This window comes from Bombus fervidus, chromosome 18 (genome assembly GCF_041682495.2).
Source record: "Bombus fervidus isolate BK054 chromosome 18, iyBomFerv1, whole genome shotgun sequence".
NCBI lineage: Eukaryota > Metazoa > Arthropoda > Insecta > Hymenoptera > Apidae > Bombus > Bombus fervidus.
Window position 1 is genome coordinate 7,770,413 of NC_091534.1, and position 17,638 is coordinate 7,788,050.

The 17,638-nt window shown below is 41.8% G+C and overlaps 1 protein-coding gene across 8 annotated transcripts in view; it reads left to right on the forward strand.

The window, feature by feature from the left end:
- Positions 1–17,638, forward strand: part of LOC139996398 (cyclic nucleotide-gated channel alpha-3) — a 260,924-nt gene that overhangs the window by 84,012 nt on the left and 159,274 nt on the right. The window lies entirely within an intron of this gene.

Here is a 17,638-nt window from a genome sequence, read left to right on the forward strand (position 1 = left end):
GTTCCCACGTTAATATTTCATCGAGTAAACACCATTCCTAAGTATTTCGTTTGCGTTTTTGAATCGACTGATAAGAAAAATTGAAGATCGTGTCGGTAGCTCCGATAACGTAAAATTTTTCTCCAATAAATATTTGTTCTCGTGCTACTTAATTTTTAATCGAACGTACATTTGTAATTTTAAAACACAAAGTGTCTCGATAGCGTATTTAAATTTCTCTCGGTAGCAATTAGCTTCTCAATTACCTGTTCAAATTTCACCGACTCGTGATACAGTTTTAAATCTGGAATTTCTCTGCGGAACTGTATTTTATTTCGTTATAATTTTTCCTTTGACATTTCCGAGTACCAATGTTTAATAGACTTGTTCGTAGAGCGACTAATGTATCGATTAATCGTAATTACTCGTTAATATCTATAACGTTTGTGTACATCCTCACTTTTCATTTTCTCCAAGACTTGGGTAAATAGTATTGGATTCCATAAGATAAATACGACGAACGCGAATGAAAGGCGCAAAATACGCAAATATGTAAAATAAATATTATAGTATTTATCGGGCTAAAGTAGTCTATAAATAAAATCAATCTCGTTACACCTTTATATCGATCTTCCTTAAAAACATGCATTTGCGTAAATATCTTGGCCGTTTATGAGCAAACCCTTGAATTGCAAACTTACAAATTTCTCCTTAATCTGCATAAATTTGTTTCACTCGCAACTGTATTAATAAACTTACCGTTAATGTGGTTTGTGATAATATTGTATCAGTCAGTGTAAACAAAATTTGATAATTCTCAATGTAATTTCCGCTGGAATATCTGATTTTATCGTACATGTCAGCCATTCCACGTATGGCAGTAATACCGATGTATACAAACGTATAGAATAACAGAAGGGTCCATCGCTGTTAATAAATTGTGCATTAACGTTGTAAAAAGACATTTTGATAACGTAACATTGTACACGTATTTAACTTTAATTAACTATTTAATCGGTCGAAAGTTTGATTAACTGCTTTAACTGTACCTGATTATCTGTGCTTTCGTACTCTTTAACTTCACTCTTAACTCACACTCTTAAACTATCGGGGGAAAAAAATGAAGTTACGGTAAAGTTGAAAGCACCTAAGAACTTTGGTCGAACGAGACTCGGATAACCAAGACTCTCCGTTATACAAGGGGAAAAGCTAAACGACAACGAGGAAACGTAGAATATTTGCATTTTTGAAACGGTTGTCACTCCTCTGTAACAAACAGTATTCTAAAATCATGCAGCTATAGTTACGAGAAAGAACGAATTTGCTCCATTGCTCGCTAACAGTTAAATTTTCAAATACCTGGTCCCTTTGAACGCATATCCAAGCTTGTGAAATAGGTATATCTATCCGCTTCTCGCTAAAAGGCAGTTCACGATTCGCAGGTTACCGGTCCGTAAGTTTCCAGAAATTTTTCTGCCTCTGCGTTTCCATAGAGAAACTTTCTTGTTGAACAATTCCCGTGAAAAAAGGTATGCGCCATCGTACGGTTGCACGTGCATGTCGCACATGCTCGTGACTTTCTCTGTACCGTGTTACGCGTAACGGTATAAAAGGTAGGGGTTTATTTCGATTCCCTGTCGCGTAGATTTCCACTTTTTCAGACGAATAATTCATGGAGCAGAGCCATCCTTGCCAACGATACCGAGTTCTTTTAATCCCCGACAAGTGCTTTGTGGCGATCTTCATTGACATTCTTTTCTTTCTTTTTTTTTTTTTTATCTACAGTGGCTACGAATAGTATTTTTTAATTTTATTAGTATTATTTATCGCTGTACGTTACTTCAATCGTTTAATCATTTCTTTTATGACACATGTGCTCGTTAATTAGGTATATTAAGTATATTAGTTTCATACCATTCGGTAATACGTATGTACATAGTGTCGTGCATAGTGCAGGAATAATTTGCCAGATAATTATTTAATTTAAGTAATTAACTGAACATAGGGTATGTATTATTTCTTTACGTTACGACATCCTGTACAGAAAATATTGGATCACTATTTTATTTGTTCGTAACAGTAAGCCATAGTACCAGTAACAAATTCGTTCAAAAAATTCATTCAAAAGACCGAGGTAAAAGTTAATGATACGTGGAAATATATACCCGTTTCTTCGGTAAAACGAAATGTTTCTTAAGGATTATATTCGAGGGGGTAAATATCGTGAAATTCTCATTTAGAAAGGTTCACGACCGAAATTGGAAACTTTTGAAGCGCCTCTTTTGGGCGGATCTCGGCCACTTCTATTACATCTCCGTTACAAAGGATGGCTAAAGTATGCAAGTGGGAAGTATATGTGTTCAGTTAGGACGTGTCCGTCGGTCGAAGAATCTCGAGGAACGTCGCGATAACACTTCCGCAGAGTTCGCTGCCGTACTTGCGAGACTTTTAAAGGCTGACACTTTGAAGAGTGAGCAAGAAAGTTCGTACAGGTACCTAAGTGTTCTGTCGGAAGACACTCTGTACGAAGACATCGTCGGTGCAATGGATGTGCATGTTGGAGAGAGAAACTCGATTTCCGAACAGATAGCTTCATTTAAGATATAAGTACCTTATCTAAGTTTTCAAGAAACCTATTTTTATCCGCACGTAACGACAGTCTTCCATTTAATAAGATCGTGTACCAATTTGACGAAACTGTATGTTGTGTATTATATTTTACGTCCGTCGCATAATTCATTCGTACGTTCTAACGCACGTCAACAACATAAATATCCGCGTTTTACGTAAAAGATTTCGGTAATTTTTCACGTCGCTGCGTTTCATTTTCCCTTGCAAACGCTTCACTCGTCGAAACGTTTAGCCGTGACGCTTAGTTTCTAATAAGCTTAAAACAGGACGCGCAAGAAGAGTCAGCATTTTGGCGAGGAAGTTTGAGCTAACGGCACCTAGCGTCCTATCTGCACACAGAAGTCCTGACTTTGCCAAGTATCCTGGATCCCTGTACGCCTGGACACACTTAGGCAAAAGCTGCCTTGGCTTGGCTAAAACGTTTTCGTGCACGAGCCTGGAAGAACTCCGACCAAGTTTTCGGATTAAGCTTAGAAAGCACAAGGAAAACTCGGCGCATTGTGCCACTAAAAGAGAATCTCCGTTACATAGTCAGATAACCATAGTGTCTATTCTTACCAAAAGTGGTATTTCCTTCTTTTCCATCTCTTTCATCCACTAATTTAGTATCTTTGGTTGAGATGTTAGCTGTAGGATCGCTTCAAACGTCGGAGAGACGACACTTTGCGCGTGCCTTTTTACAAATACATATATTTCTTATTTATTAATTGCAGCCTCAAAAGCAAGAACCGAGCTTGGCTTACAATTCCTTGGAGTCAATTCGTATACCGATGGTTCCATTCTCCATCTTTCCCTGCCAATCGACCACTTTCTCCTCATTGCTTCCACGCAATACCCCATCCGTAGTACAATTTCCATTTTCTATCGTTATTTCTCGTTAACTTTTTCCTCGTAACGGTTCTCTAACTTGTGTTTTAACGTACGCCTGCCACTGTTACATAACGCTCACCTGCGCTCACAATCCTCCGACCAATACCTGTTAAGACTCACTAAATTGCCACATCTCGTTCTAGCAATTATCTTGTCACTTTTCTCTCCCTTGCTTGCTTGGAGCCTCGTATTCCACCAAACTGCCCTCGCCTTTGGCTCTCATAGTCTCTTCTTTCCAGTATAATATCGAAGAGATGTAATTTCTTCTACCAATGTCCTGCTATATCCATTCCTTTTCATAAACTCGGATCTATCTTCACGGATACTCCATTTTTCCTCCTTCATTGCGCCTTATTATTCCTCTTTTGTGCGCAGCTTTTTGTATTTTAACACTAAAAACAAAAGAAAAATGTCGAATGTGTAGCTGGCAAAGATCTCTATAGGAGATTTAATTTCTACGGCAGCGGTGTCTGCTTATGTCCAGGCATTTAGCACGAGACCAGTGCATTCATGAGCAGCTATCAGCGAAGGAAGCTGCAGTTTGCGTTGCTGAGTGTGCACGTATACATAATAAAAGCGCGGTAATGCCTCTGGCTAGAGTCTCGCTAACACGTGCGATAAGAGCACGGCACTTTTCTCCGCAATTCGCCGCTAAATGCTATCCGCCAATTATTCGACTTGATTTGTCCGCTATTGCGATATTCTCGGCCAACGGTTCCACGCTGAACGCGTACATCACCAGGCTCTGTAGCCGCGGGTACATAAGGAGTTTTTGGCTCGTCGAAGGCTATCTTGTTTGTTCGGTTGTACGCCAGCGGAATAGGTATTTCTCCCGCCGTCGTTTAGTTTTTACGGACACACCGGAGGATTTTTGCTGCCGCGTTCGAACGTAGCGGCCGGAATTTTTTTGTACACAGAAGATTGCGAAGGTTGGTAATAACCATCATCATCGTTAGAGAACGGTAACGACCGGGAAGTACCGAATGTACTTTTAACGAATACGAAACGTACACCTTATTGTGCAGGAGTAAAAAGTGGAACTGACACGTTTGTAATTTTTAATAAAATTATTCGGCAACAGTTGGTTATAACGTTCGATCGATAAAATGCTTTAAAATGCTTCCAATTATTAACTCGCAAGATCCTCTCACCTTTTTTAACCCTCAGACAATTTACAGTTCGTCCGATACACAAACGTTAGGTGAATTTTTTAACGAGTCGACACCAATATAACAATATCCCATTGGATCGTATTTGAATTCAGGCAAGCTAATTTGTTTTTAAGATGTTAAATCGCTAGCATGCGTGTTGCGTAACTTGCTCGAGATACTTGTTCCAAACAGGCTACAGTACGTAGCTCGTACGCGTAATTAATAATTTGCACGTTTGGATTCTTGGACTAAATTCGAACACTGATCGTCGAACGCATTACGTACTTCCTAAACGACGAAACTCGTTTGGCAGATGTCCTATATCGAATAAATTAATTAGGATACAACAATAAAGCTATCGCGTAACCTGAAATCTTCAGCTTTCACAATTCACGTTCTTAACGGCTTACCCGCTGAATTATACAGCATATTTGTCTTATTATTTATGGAACGGATCACGTATATAGCTTGAGCGGAGGTCGACGTTGACGTAATTGATAAATCATCGATGAATCCACTCCCGGACGTTTCTCGGCAATGCGCAAGTATCCTGTCCATCTTAATAGCCTACGAGACTGCCAGGATGGTAATTAGGCCGCTAGGGAATTAGGTCTAAGAACCAGCAGACATTGCGACCCTTGATTGCGCATCGCATCGGGAATTCATTAGATGCGTGTCAATTGTTATCAACATTTTAACACACTGCTACTGCTACTGTCATGGAAATCGTAATCTGCTGAAATCGAATTTATTTCAGCCTGACGGCTTGGGAGGAAATTGCACTTGCGTCCAAGACTGCTCGTGGCAGTCAAAAATGTATAAAAAGTCCAAAGCAGACAGCGAATCGTAATATTTGATCTGGGAAGGCGATTTCTATCCATTTTACGTCTTTCTAAATAATTACTTTCACGAAAATATGGATCTGTACGAGCATCCGCGGTCTATGGATATTTTTACGGTCCTACGATACTCGCATACATTGAATCTCATATAAATTAAATATGCATTTGTTTTTCGCTCCGTTTTTAACCACTCTGTCCCTCAGACCGGCAGAATTTTGAAGAATTTGGAAATTACTCGCTCGAGGGGTTGCGAGGGAACTTGGCAGAGCCAGGCGTCATTGTTTCTTAATTACCAACAACAAGTCGAATAAGTTCGTTGTGTAAACGCGGTTGAATGGAAGCGTGACGTTTGGCTGTGCTGGCAAAACCCGGACGTGAAATTTTAAGGGAGTAATTAAACGAAGGTACGCTTGCAGGCATTGCTGCAAAGTTGCCAAATAATTTGCAAATTCGCGCGTTAGCACTCTCGCCGGCGGCCAAAATGGAAAACCGTGGCAAACTTGCCGCCATTTCTCTTCCACCGACTATGTTCACCGGTGTCCGTGTTCTATTCCTCTTACTGTCGTTACTCGAAACGAATCACGTATTTTTCTTCAGCTTCCATATCTTTCAATCTCGCCAAGTTTGCGACACGAAATCAACTGGCTATCGATCGACGTTTCTCGAAAAATGTTTCAGATAGAATTTATCGTATTCGATCGGCCTGATCATTTTTTGATATTAACCTATTTATACCGAAAAACCATTGGTTTAGCAGATATTTTAACTTTTATCCGCGGAATTTGTCCTCGTCTAACGTTTGAACTAAAGGCTGTCGAAGGAAAGTGCTGTTCTTTCATCAGAGGAGAACGAAAGTTAATAACGAATCTTGGATTCTTAATAAATTTTTAATTAATACGGAGTTGGTTAGAAGAGTGTTAAAGAGCCACGAAATATCGTGGCAACTGCACGTCTATTATCCTCTCATAACACTAAATACGCAAGATTAATTTGGCGCGCAGTAGCGTAGATTAACGTAATCTATTCACCAAGTTTATACGTGCAATTTACATACTGATACAACCGATTCTGCAAGTGAGTAATTAGATAGATTGCTTACGATGTTTATGCACCGCAAAAGTAATTTACATGTAATATAATTACGAAGATAACAGCGGGTAACGTTGTTAACAATTTGCTACGAGCTGCGCAGTTGTAGCTGCACCATACGTAATTGGTGGCAGTGGTTAATGAGACGCGTAATCGCGAGAATTATCAAATTTTCTTTCTTAATTCGTCTCAAAGCACCGTTATAATTTTACGTTGTCAGACATACATCTTGCAAGTTATCGATATGTCGCGAATATTTATGAAAAAATTCCTATTTTCACGAATATAATTGAAAAAGGATGGAATAAAATAACAAAAGATTTAAAGTAGCACGAAGAACCGCATGGAATATGTCTCTCGCGAGTCTTGTATACTTTGACAAGTCTCTAAAGGCTAGGGTTTAGAGCGTAGTCGATATTTGACAAACATTTTCGATGCTTTGACTCGGACGATATCATTGACGTAAAATGTTAGAGAAGATCTATGAGGTTCAAGATATCAGAAATGCATTTACTCGAATGACTTGCAGGGTTTACAAAGCTTACAAGACTTGCAAGACTTGCAGGATCTACAAGACTGTTTTCAAGACTTTCAGAAATTTTAGTGTATCGAGTCTTGCAAGACTTTCAAAAGTTTCAGGCTATCGAGTCTTACAAAAGACTTTCGGGAGTTTTGAGGCAGCGAGTTTGGCAAAACATTGGAGACTTTCAGTTTAAGGTAGCAAGTCTTGCGAGACTTTCGAGACTTTCCAAATCCTTCAGGTGTTTCAGGGTATCGTGTTCAAAGTGATTCGAATTCCGACAATTTCGAGAAGCGTGGAATCGTTTCGAAACTGAGAATCGAATGCCCAACACTGTTCGTAGTTTTCAAATGGCTCGTCCTTTTCAACATTTACGCGCGGAACAAGGAGATACGGCGCAAAATGTGCAGGCAAACGATGCGAGTTAGGCAGCGTGTAATCGAAGCTCAGACTGCTAATGATCTTGTCACCGAATCATTCAGGCCTCCGTTGCTATTAACGATACACGAAGAGATGAATAATCGTGGATGTTAATGCGATTTCGCGACAGACGCGCATTAATTGCGCGCAACGACTACGCGCGTCCGCGTCCACGTCTGTGCTCGATCGAAGCGATCCGCGGACGCAAACCGGACCAATTGAAATCGACAATCGGATAATCTGGACTCGTTCATTCTCCATCCGTTTCTTGATGATTTTTTCGCGCGTTCGTTGCGCGCCCTGGATTTGCTATTCGGTCAATTCCAGTTGCGCTTGTTTCGATCGATTCCGAATTGAATCAGCGTGGTTCGCGTCGAATAGAGTGGAATCTGGAGACGAAAATGAAATTGCGATTGTTTGCCATTTATCCATGCCATATTCTAATATATCGTAGTAACGTTAACGTTCTTTTCATAAATAGTCACTAAAAATACTATTAGCTGATAATCAATTGTTTTAAAGCGTCACAAGCGATTTGAAAATATTAAGATAAAGTTTCTGAAAGTCTCCGAACACCCTCTACCCGCAAGAATATTATTACTGCCATATTCTGTATTATATCTCGTATATATCGTACCATCTTCGTAAATAAAATCTTCCCGTATCCGCGAAAAGATGTCGAAGCTGATGAAAATTATTGCCCCCGTATACGTTATTGTACTGCGTATAAATTTATCCCGTTGCGTGCGTATCTATAAAACACTTTTAATGGGATTGATAAAACATAATCGTATATCAGGAAAATTGTAAGCAATCACCTTGATATTCTGCGATATTCCATTTTCTGTGTAATCCGAAAGTGACATTTATCCATACAAATTCCATCGTCATTGAACTCGAAATTTGACAGAATTTCTGCATGCATAAGCGACGTCCATTAGTCTTGCCTCTCGTCATGCATGTATTTGATTAAACTTTTATTCATTTATCCAGCGAACATTTCCGCTAAATTCCACGTTGCTTTTTATTATCGAGATGTTGTCTCGTGTGTATCAACGAATCGATTAATCATTCGACCTGTTCGAACATTCGTTAGCTCATCTAACTTGAAAATATAATTTTCAGAAGAATGTAATGTACAGATTGAACCAGTGTAAAGTGTCACGATCTGTTTTCACCGAAACTGTCGTAGAGATCGACTTGAAATTTGCACGCGTTATACAGTTCAAAGCGGCTGACGCTTTAGAGCAGAGGAAGTTGTGGCGGTGAATTTCCTAGACGCGCTCTTTTTCCTATATTCTTTCGACGTAGGCGGCTCGGCCAAAATACGGTGACGGGAATAATAAAGACAGATCGGAGCACTCGAAACAGGTCAGCTTTCATTTTTTGATCTTTTTATTAAGTGCGTTTGTGCGAGCCACTCGCACAAACGAGCACTTAACGAGTCTAGTTTTACTCGTGTCCGGCGATTCCGACCCAATCAAACTCGAGCGAAATTCGACGAAATGAAATATTAGTTGGCGTTCCTACTCGATAACCGACACACACGGAAAATTTTAACTAGACAGAAATTGGAATCGGACTCGAATCAACTGCACCAACGACGTGTGTTTCGAAAGTGGACGCTTGTTTCTTGCGCGTATTAAAAAAAAAAAAAAAAAGAAAATGTTGACGACGAGCGAAATAGAATAAAAAAAAATACCATTGTTCCACGCTACTCATCGCCATACGAATTTGCATAAATATCCGCGCTCTTGGCGTTATAAAGGACCTCTCGTTGGCAATTTTCGAAAGGACGAGCCACTCATTCTCTCTCCATTTCCCTTCTTCTATAGTCTGGTCGTTCTAAAATAGCTTTCTCGCCGCGGCTGCTATTGATATCACGCTAGTGTCACGTTAGATAGAAGGAGATCAATACTTTCGTACTCCGAACGCCTTCAGAAGTTGAAGGCGACCGTGAAGATTCCTTTGTAATAACCGCACAGCCTTTAACGAACGGCGATGTGCGTTATCATCAAGCTCTACTTGCTCCGCTTTCCTCATGCAGGACTGATTGACTTCCTATAGGATCGACGCTGTTTGCAATTGAGGCAATTGAGGCAATTAGAGGCGACGCGACCTAACCGCTGTCAGATATTGTTCCATCTGACTCATCCATTACTACACGAACGCGGTATCGCACCGAGAAATTTCTAATCGAAGGAAATTAATGGCCCGCCGTATCCGAAATATCCGCGAAATTTACAGTCGCGGATATTTCGTTTCGTCCGACTCTTTTTTCCTTTTTATCTACTTTTTCTCTTGGTTCGTTCGGTACTACGATGCTATAACCTGTCGATTGTCAAATCGAGGAAAATTGTAGTCATTGAAATTGACAAACTGTCTTATTTGTCTTCTTATCTTGTATTTTCTCTAGATCTTTTTAACAAAGCTTCCACTTTTATGGACAGAAAATCTTGACAGAGTTTGGCTGCTAAAGCCCGGACCATCTCACTCTGACAACTGGCTCGAATGCTAAATCGCTTCGTTCCGTGGCGGTGTAATCGCTGGTTGCATCGATGTTTTTCGTCTCACCTTCGTCATGCGGCTGGCCCATAATTTTAGCGCCGAAAATAAAACCACGACGCGATCCATTCGCTTTGTCGATCGCAGTCTGGTACGACAAGTACCACGGACAAAATCGCTGGATTCTTCATAAATTCTACTGGCTTCGCGCCACGTGGTAGTCGATAAAATCCGCCCTACATGAATTTAGTGTATTGCCTTGATTTGTTTTCGGTTTCGTACATGGAAATCCGCGCATTATATTGGCTCGCTGCTATCGTATCTCGGACCCAAAACGATTAACGTGCAACGTTTTCATAGAAGGGAACTGCCCCTTTATCGCGTTGACGTGTTCCTTTTAACGTAAGATTTTCCGCATTTCTGTCGTTTCTCTGGCCGACTTTGCGCACTAACCAGTTAGCTGTGGTCGACGACTATACTCGTCACCGCTTACTTCTTGCCACACGTTTTAAGCAGGCTACAGTTTTTCGATGCAACAGCGAGGTGGTGAAAGGCGGCGATAATGGAACGTGCGAAATCGGCTTAAGCCGTTCGTCACGAGGAGCCTCGTGGTAACTGGCGCGAGGCCAATATTCTTTCGCGGTTCGGTCACGTTCGAATTTTAAATCGTTACAAAGCGAACTCCGCAGATTCATAAATCTATTTGCTATCCCCGTTGAAAGAGCCGCAGATGGAGCCGCCAGTGTTTTAAGGTGATTTCGACATGACGGTTTCTCTTCTTTAATTTCGCTAGCGCAAACAATCGTCGATGAAGAACGCAGTTGTTAGTTGAACGCTGTAGCTACATCGTCCCTGAGATTTTACGGTGCCTGGGTTGGCACTGTCGAGTTGTCAACGAGTTATTCACTCGCTCCGTCAGCATGATTTTCGTCCGCTTGCCTGACTCACTGTTTACGCTTGCTCCATTTGTATCGTAACGCAGTCGTTTCAAGCATCGCCGGCATTGTCGCGGCAACGTTTCCTCTCGACCGGAATTTAGACCGCGTGCCGTCACTCCGTCCATTCAAATCATTGTTACGCGAATTTTTATCCACCCCGAGCACCAACACAAAAGTAGAATCAAACCTATATAACGTTAAACAAGCCAGGGAATAGGGATGTTGTAGAACTACGCAAACTCTTAGAAAGATCACGCAGCTCCAACGTACCAGAGATAGGCGAAGAATATGGACGATTTTATCATCTTGTTACACCAAATTTAGCGCAGTCTTAAGCATCGTTAAACGGAAGCTGTGTTAAAAAATGGAATAGCGAGAGTCATCGAAACAGAAGATGAATTTGAACGAATAGCGTTGCTATTTTCACCGATGCCAAAAGCGCAATAGAAATCGTAATCAGAGAGGAATTACCGGCGATGAATCGGCGAACAGAATCGCTCAATAGCGTTTTTTTTTTTTTTTTTTTTTATTGTCAAGTGGCTTTTTTCATTAGTTCGCTTGTCGATACGTGCGACACCCTTGTGCACTTTAATCAGACTGTTTTTAATCATTTTGTTGGAACGAATAACGAAACGAAGTTTGATCTTGGATGGTATTTTAATTTTTTCAAGGTCATCGAGATTCGATCGTTTCTATTATTTTTCGCGCCACAGCAAGCTGATTAAAAACGGATCTCGTCAAAGTCCACGAGCGCACCGCGCATCGACAAATTCACCTTTTCATTCAGCGGTTACAGCTAAATTGGATTTAACAAAAATCAGTCGAGTTCAATACCACGATATTGCGCGGACGTTTCGTTGTTTTATTTTGTCGCGTTTTTAATACCACGAACTTAGGACCACGACGTCCGATACATCGTCGCGATTTTATTTCGGCGACAAAGACCACTGCGAGCTTTTCAAACAGCTCGCTACGTACTTCTTGCTTTCAGGTAACAGATGTAGCATCGCGGACTTACAAGAATATCAAACGCCGGGTGACAAAGTTGGGCGAGTTAATTCTCCTGGAATAGAGCACACGCAGCGGCCCTCGATTGTATATTATTCCCGCTGCCTGATACGGCTCTGATTTATGCAGGTCGTACACGAAATTGGGGAAATGGTCCGTGTCACCCGTACGTTCACAGTTGGCCAAGAAAGTCTAGAATAGGAAAGATTAAACTTTGGTGTTACGTAAGTGGCAAGAACCACAGGCATTTCTGAAGTTGCCGCATATGAATCGTGTAACTTTGAAACTGGAAATTCCGCGTCTTAGCGATTGCTCGACCCGGCTAATTTTGCAACAGATCCCCGATGAAATCGCAGGTGCTGTAAAATCAGCGCGCAACTCGAACCAACAACGCGGTCGAGAGGCGCGTTTGCCACGAGGCATAAAGCTCCATTCACATCGGCGATCGCGGTACGTCGAATCAAGGAGCAGTCAGGAGATTTTAGCCCGATGACTCGTCAACTCTCGTTGGACTACGCCAGTGGGAATCGAGCTTTACGATCGCCCACGTACCGATCCACTCGGTGGCAAACGCGAACGGTTCGAGTCCAGGAAGCTGCTGAGCGAATATGTTACTCGCGTTCCCCGGCAGCTACACACCGACGGAGGAACGTTTTACAAGGATTTTGGGTGCAGTTTGGAGCTCGGATAGCGTCCCGACGAGACACAGCTCGTTCTTCGATAAAGAGGCACGCGTTCAGCCGCCACAAAAGCCCGAGTTAGTAGCCCGTGTTTCACGAGCTTTATTTGGCTCACGCTTTCAATGGACCAGCCGTATTGTCGCCGATCAGCCCCGAAAGCTACCTCGCGCGGTTAATCAATCCGTTAAAGCAAAATGTTCTTCGTAAACGAGGAAGAGTTTGATACGCGGAACACTCGGATGGATTACGTGTTATAACTGCAGATGGATAATGACAATTGTTGGAGTCGAAGTTACAGGTACAATTAGTAGCATTCGTGGGAAAGATATGACAGATCTTAGGATAATGGATCGTAGACGAGCGCTTTGTAATTACCGACTGACCTACTTTGCCTAATTTTCGTGTTCATCGCGCGGTGATTCTCATTCGCGATCGTAAGACACGTTCGTTTGTAGATTGTTTCAGACTACGACTCGTGTACTTTACGTAGAAAATATGTCGCGATTTTATCTTTTTTTTTTTTTTTGAAAAGGGTTTGAAATTTGAAAGCAGATTCGATAACTGGCTGGAGACTGTTTTACGAATGGGCAAGCAAATGGAAAGCGTAGAATAAAAGTCAATAATTTTTGGCCTCCTCTGGGCTGAATATATCGAAACTCCAGGGGAAATGTTTACTCGGTTATTTCGATTAAAACTCGTCATAGAAGTGGAGAAAGGAGAAAGAAAGACTGAGGTCGTTTAATCCAACTTTAAGAATTCTGGCTTAAAGCGTGCGCCTATGTTAACGTACCACGCTGCATATTTCCTGCTGCTCTTCTAAAGATCGTTGAATGGAAGTCGCGTCGTTCCATTGGCCAACGTGATAGCCGTCGATTCTCAGAGATTTGTAAGGATATCGGGTGAAATCTTGTTCGACCGGCTGGTCGGATCAAACGAGACGCGGGCATTGTGGATTAAGCGCTCGGAAACTAAGGAGTTTTTGATCCGCTTGATCCGCGGCATCACGGAAAGACCGGCGCGGATCGAAGCGCCGCTTCGTAAAGAAAACGGGAAAGTTGTGTAATCCAGTTGCACTTGCCGTGAGATGTTGCGAGCACCTCGACAAAAGAGCTTCTTTGGAAATTGTTGGAACAGGCGTTCAACAAAATCAGTCTAACCGCGTATTATAATCGTGGAAGAAACGAGAGGCAAATGGTTGAACGCGATCTTGCCAATATCAGATTTATATTTTCACTTTTGTGTTTTCATCCACTGCATTTATTACATAGATGCATTTATTTTATATATTTACATACATTTTTATAATAATTTAAGAAATAGAAAAATAATTCACCTTTTCTTATCTTTATTGCGCATACATATATTTTTATTTCGCAGTACGTTATCGTCTTATCTTCGTACGTGTTATCTTGCTCATCGTTAACTCGTATATTTTTGCGATCGATCTTCGAGTATTCTCATCGTGTATCATCTTATACATCATCCTCTGTCCACCTTTATATATAGCGTACTATTGCGGTGGACACGTGGATTTATGCCGCCTAAGTTTCAACAGTTCGATACATTGAAATTAATAACACCTTATATATTTGCCAGGCAAAACGCCATCGAACAAATTAGCTCTCTGCACCAGCCAGCCGAAGCAAATTCATCAGTAACCAGCAAATTAACACTGCTGCGAAATACATTCGACAATCTCGTGTATTTATTCGAACAGTGACTTTATATTCTCTCTTCGCGTTAATTTATTACAAACATTTGTATCGTTTTCTACGAGAAAGCCAAGAATCGATGCCCAGAGATGACATCGATTTAAATAAAAGCTCAATTGTACCTTTCATACTACCTTACGATATATTATACAAAAGCTCCTATAGATTTTATAGTTTGGCTAAAAAGAAAGCAAACGACTGATCCATCAGAATTTGAATTCGTATTACAAACATGATATCCATGCTGAAATACGTAGGCACATGTCTGATACATCACCTACTATGTTTAAAAACGTGTCAGCTCTCTAATCTTGAATATTTCATAGCTTTGAAAGTATTGGTCGCGCGAAGAATAAGAGAAGGAAATAAAAAGTGACAGGATATATTCCTCTTTTGTCTGCTCGACGATATTAGAAGCCTGTTGTTAACATTTCCTGCTTCACGTTCTACCGTAATATCGTACGACGTCGAACACACACTAAAAAGAGTATTAAAATGTAAAACGATTATTCTCCGGATGCTGAACGAAAACACCAACTTCACGTTACCAAGAATACGACTAAATTCATCGAACTTGGTTTCTCTTTTTCATTCTCCATTTATTTATTTCTCTGTCTTAAACGAAAGCGCCGAAGCTCGACGTTCTCAACGAAACAGTTTTACAACATATTCCTCACCCATATATCCTTAACACGCATTCAAAAGTGCACAGCTCGAGCACATGGATCGCTATCGACGGTGACAAGCGGCCGTTTGAACGCGAGCACACGACACGCGCAACTCTTCTCGAAAGTTTCGCACCAGGACACGGAAAACTTTATTCAGCAGCGGCCAAGTATCGGCGAAACCGATTTGCACGCGCGAAAGCTTACCACCAACGTGGTGGTGGTGGTCTGCGCGGACTATACATAGATGGGAGATATTTTAGCTTTATACAGGCTTCACTTAGCGATCTCGGAGAAATTGCTCAAAGCTCTCGTCGTCAAATAGACACCTGCTGCGTGTCAATTCGATTTAACGTTAACGAAGTGATGTCACGGGGCTGCATTAACGCGGCGTCGAAGCGAAACGCGAAGCCAAGCCCTGTCGAACGCGAGGGCGTCTCGAGGATAGAAAATATGTAACGGCGACGTTTTAAGAAGAGAACAGATGGGCTCTGTCGGAAACTGTTTCCGAAAGAGCGTTAAAGCCAGATTTACCACCGTCCCGTAGCGAACCTCGTTGCAGACGCTTTTTACGGAGTCTCGCTTCGCCCTCCAAACAGAAATCTCCTCGGCGATTATCGCATGAAAAATGTACCGGTTATTAGCCGTACACGCGAATAATGAAACTTCTTTTTAAGCGTTAAAAAGGTTGCCAATAAGGCGAGAATTGAACGCAAACGTAAAAACAGCTTGCGCAGCAGTCGGAGGTAACGCGGGGCGAATCATTTGGAATCGCTTACGCGAGATGGGAAAGTTTCGGAATGGAGGAAGGTGGGTGTCCTGCGAAATCGCCGCGCGATAACGTCAAACAACGCGTTGCTTCTGATACGAAAGACGTCGCAATGGGTCCCGGATGGGAAATTATGCATATTCAGCCGACGTTGCTCCGTCAGACTTGTTAGACGCTATCGAGATATAAACTGCCAATTACCAGAAGGACCGTAGAGGCAAATACAACGTCGGAGTTCGATTTTTAACTTTGTTTTACAGCGTTTTACCAAGGTCTGTCGGTTCGAAAGCGTTTTTCAGCTTTACTGGCTGAATTTCACGGAGAAAGTGTATAATGAAACGAGTCGAATGGCAATATACTTAGCATAATGACGTAGAAGGAGAATTGTGAGCTAAATGTTAATATACATGTTAAAATTTGAATATCCTTTAACGTACAGCGTTGAGAGGAGGTTCGTTTTTCGTAGAAAGGCGGAAAACATTTTTTTCCGACGAGATTCGCAATCTCAATTTCTGAAGTAGGGTACCCGCCGAGCATAATTTATTTTCAAGCACTTGAGCAAAATCGGCCGTAAAACTCGGACTTTTATTAAAAGCAATCAGGCTAAAAGCAATCGACTCGAGTTAGTCGGACAAATGTCCACGGCACTCAGGTTTCAATCGCTTTAGCGAATAATTAAATCCGATAGCACGAGAATTGTTAATGAACCGATGAATCTGAAATCTATCGAGCAACGTCATAATAATATGTGCATCCGATGAAACGTAAAATGCGATTCGTACCTCTGCGTTCTATCGAGTTCAGAGTGTGGCGAGAAATGCAAAATTCTTTTTTCGAACGCGCCAGTTATTCGAAACGCTGAATTATCTGCTCGCATTCGACGTGTACATTATTTTTGTACATTTTCCATCGATGAACGAGCCTAACGCTTTAACGCGATGGTTTCCCTGCTGCTGTTTTATCATCGAATCTTGTCAACGCCTCGCGTATCGAAAGATACGACGACATACCGTAGATTAATAAATAATAAACGAGCTTGCTGAACGATGGCCTGCCTCGATACAAGGCGATGAAAGGAACTTGAAAAAAATTAAACGTAACGTGACGTTATACCAAACGAAGACATATTAAAAAGACATGGAAGGACATGGGAGGAAGAGAACGCATCTTCGATACGGTACGTCGCTTAATCTCTGGCGGAAGATTAATGGACCAGCCTAATCCTTTAACACGACCACGGTGTTACTCATTGGTCGGTCGTTTCGCCGTGGTAATGTAATCGCGGATCAAGCAGCTCTTTCTTCGTACGGATCCCCCGGCGAAAGGAACTACTTGTGCCTGGAAGATAGGAAACTAGCATAAAGGGCCCCGCAGCGCGATTAAACGCTTTCTATGAAATGTTAAACGGCTGGTCGCGCGTTCAATGGGATTGCGCAATCGTGTGCACGCGTGATTAACGCGAGCTTGGAACTTGCCTTAATCACCCGACCGATCGTCCGTAATTCTCCTATCCTTGTCCCGCTATCCACGATCGAGCGAGCTGCTCGGTGATCGATTAACATCTATGGAAAACTTGGATTCCGCGTTGCTTTGTTTTGCCCTGCCTTTGTTCCCTTCGATCTCTGTCCGCGGGTATCGCGGCGATGACGAACCAACGAGGGGGAAGATGATCGTTTCATGAAATAAACGTGCTTGATGAAGCTGCGAGCTCGAAACGGTTTTTGAGAATTTCATTTCTATAGATGTTTGCGTTACTTTGGGAAGAAAGGAAATCACGGTGATTGCGACTTCCGTGAGAAACGTTTGCCGAGGGGTGTAGAAATTTCGGCACCGAGAAATTCCAGCGTGCCACCTCCTCC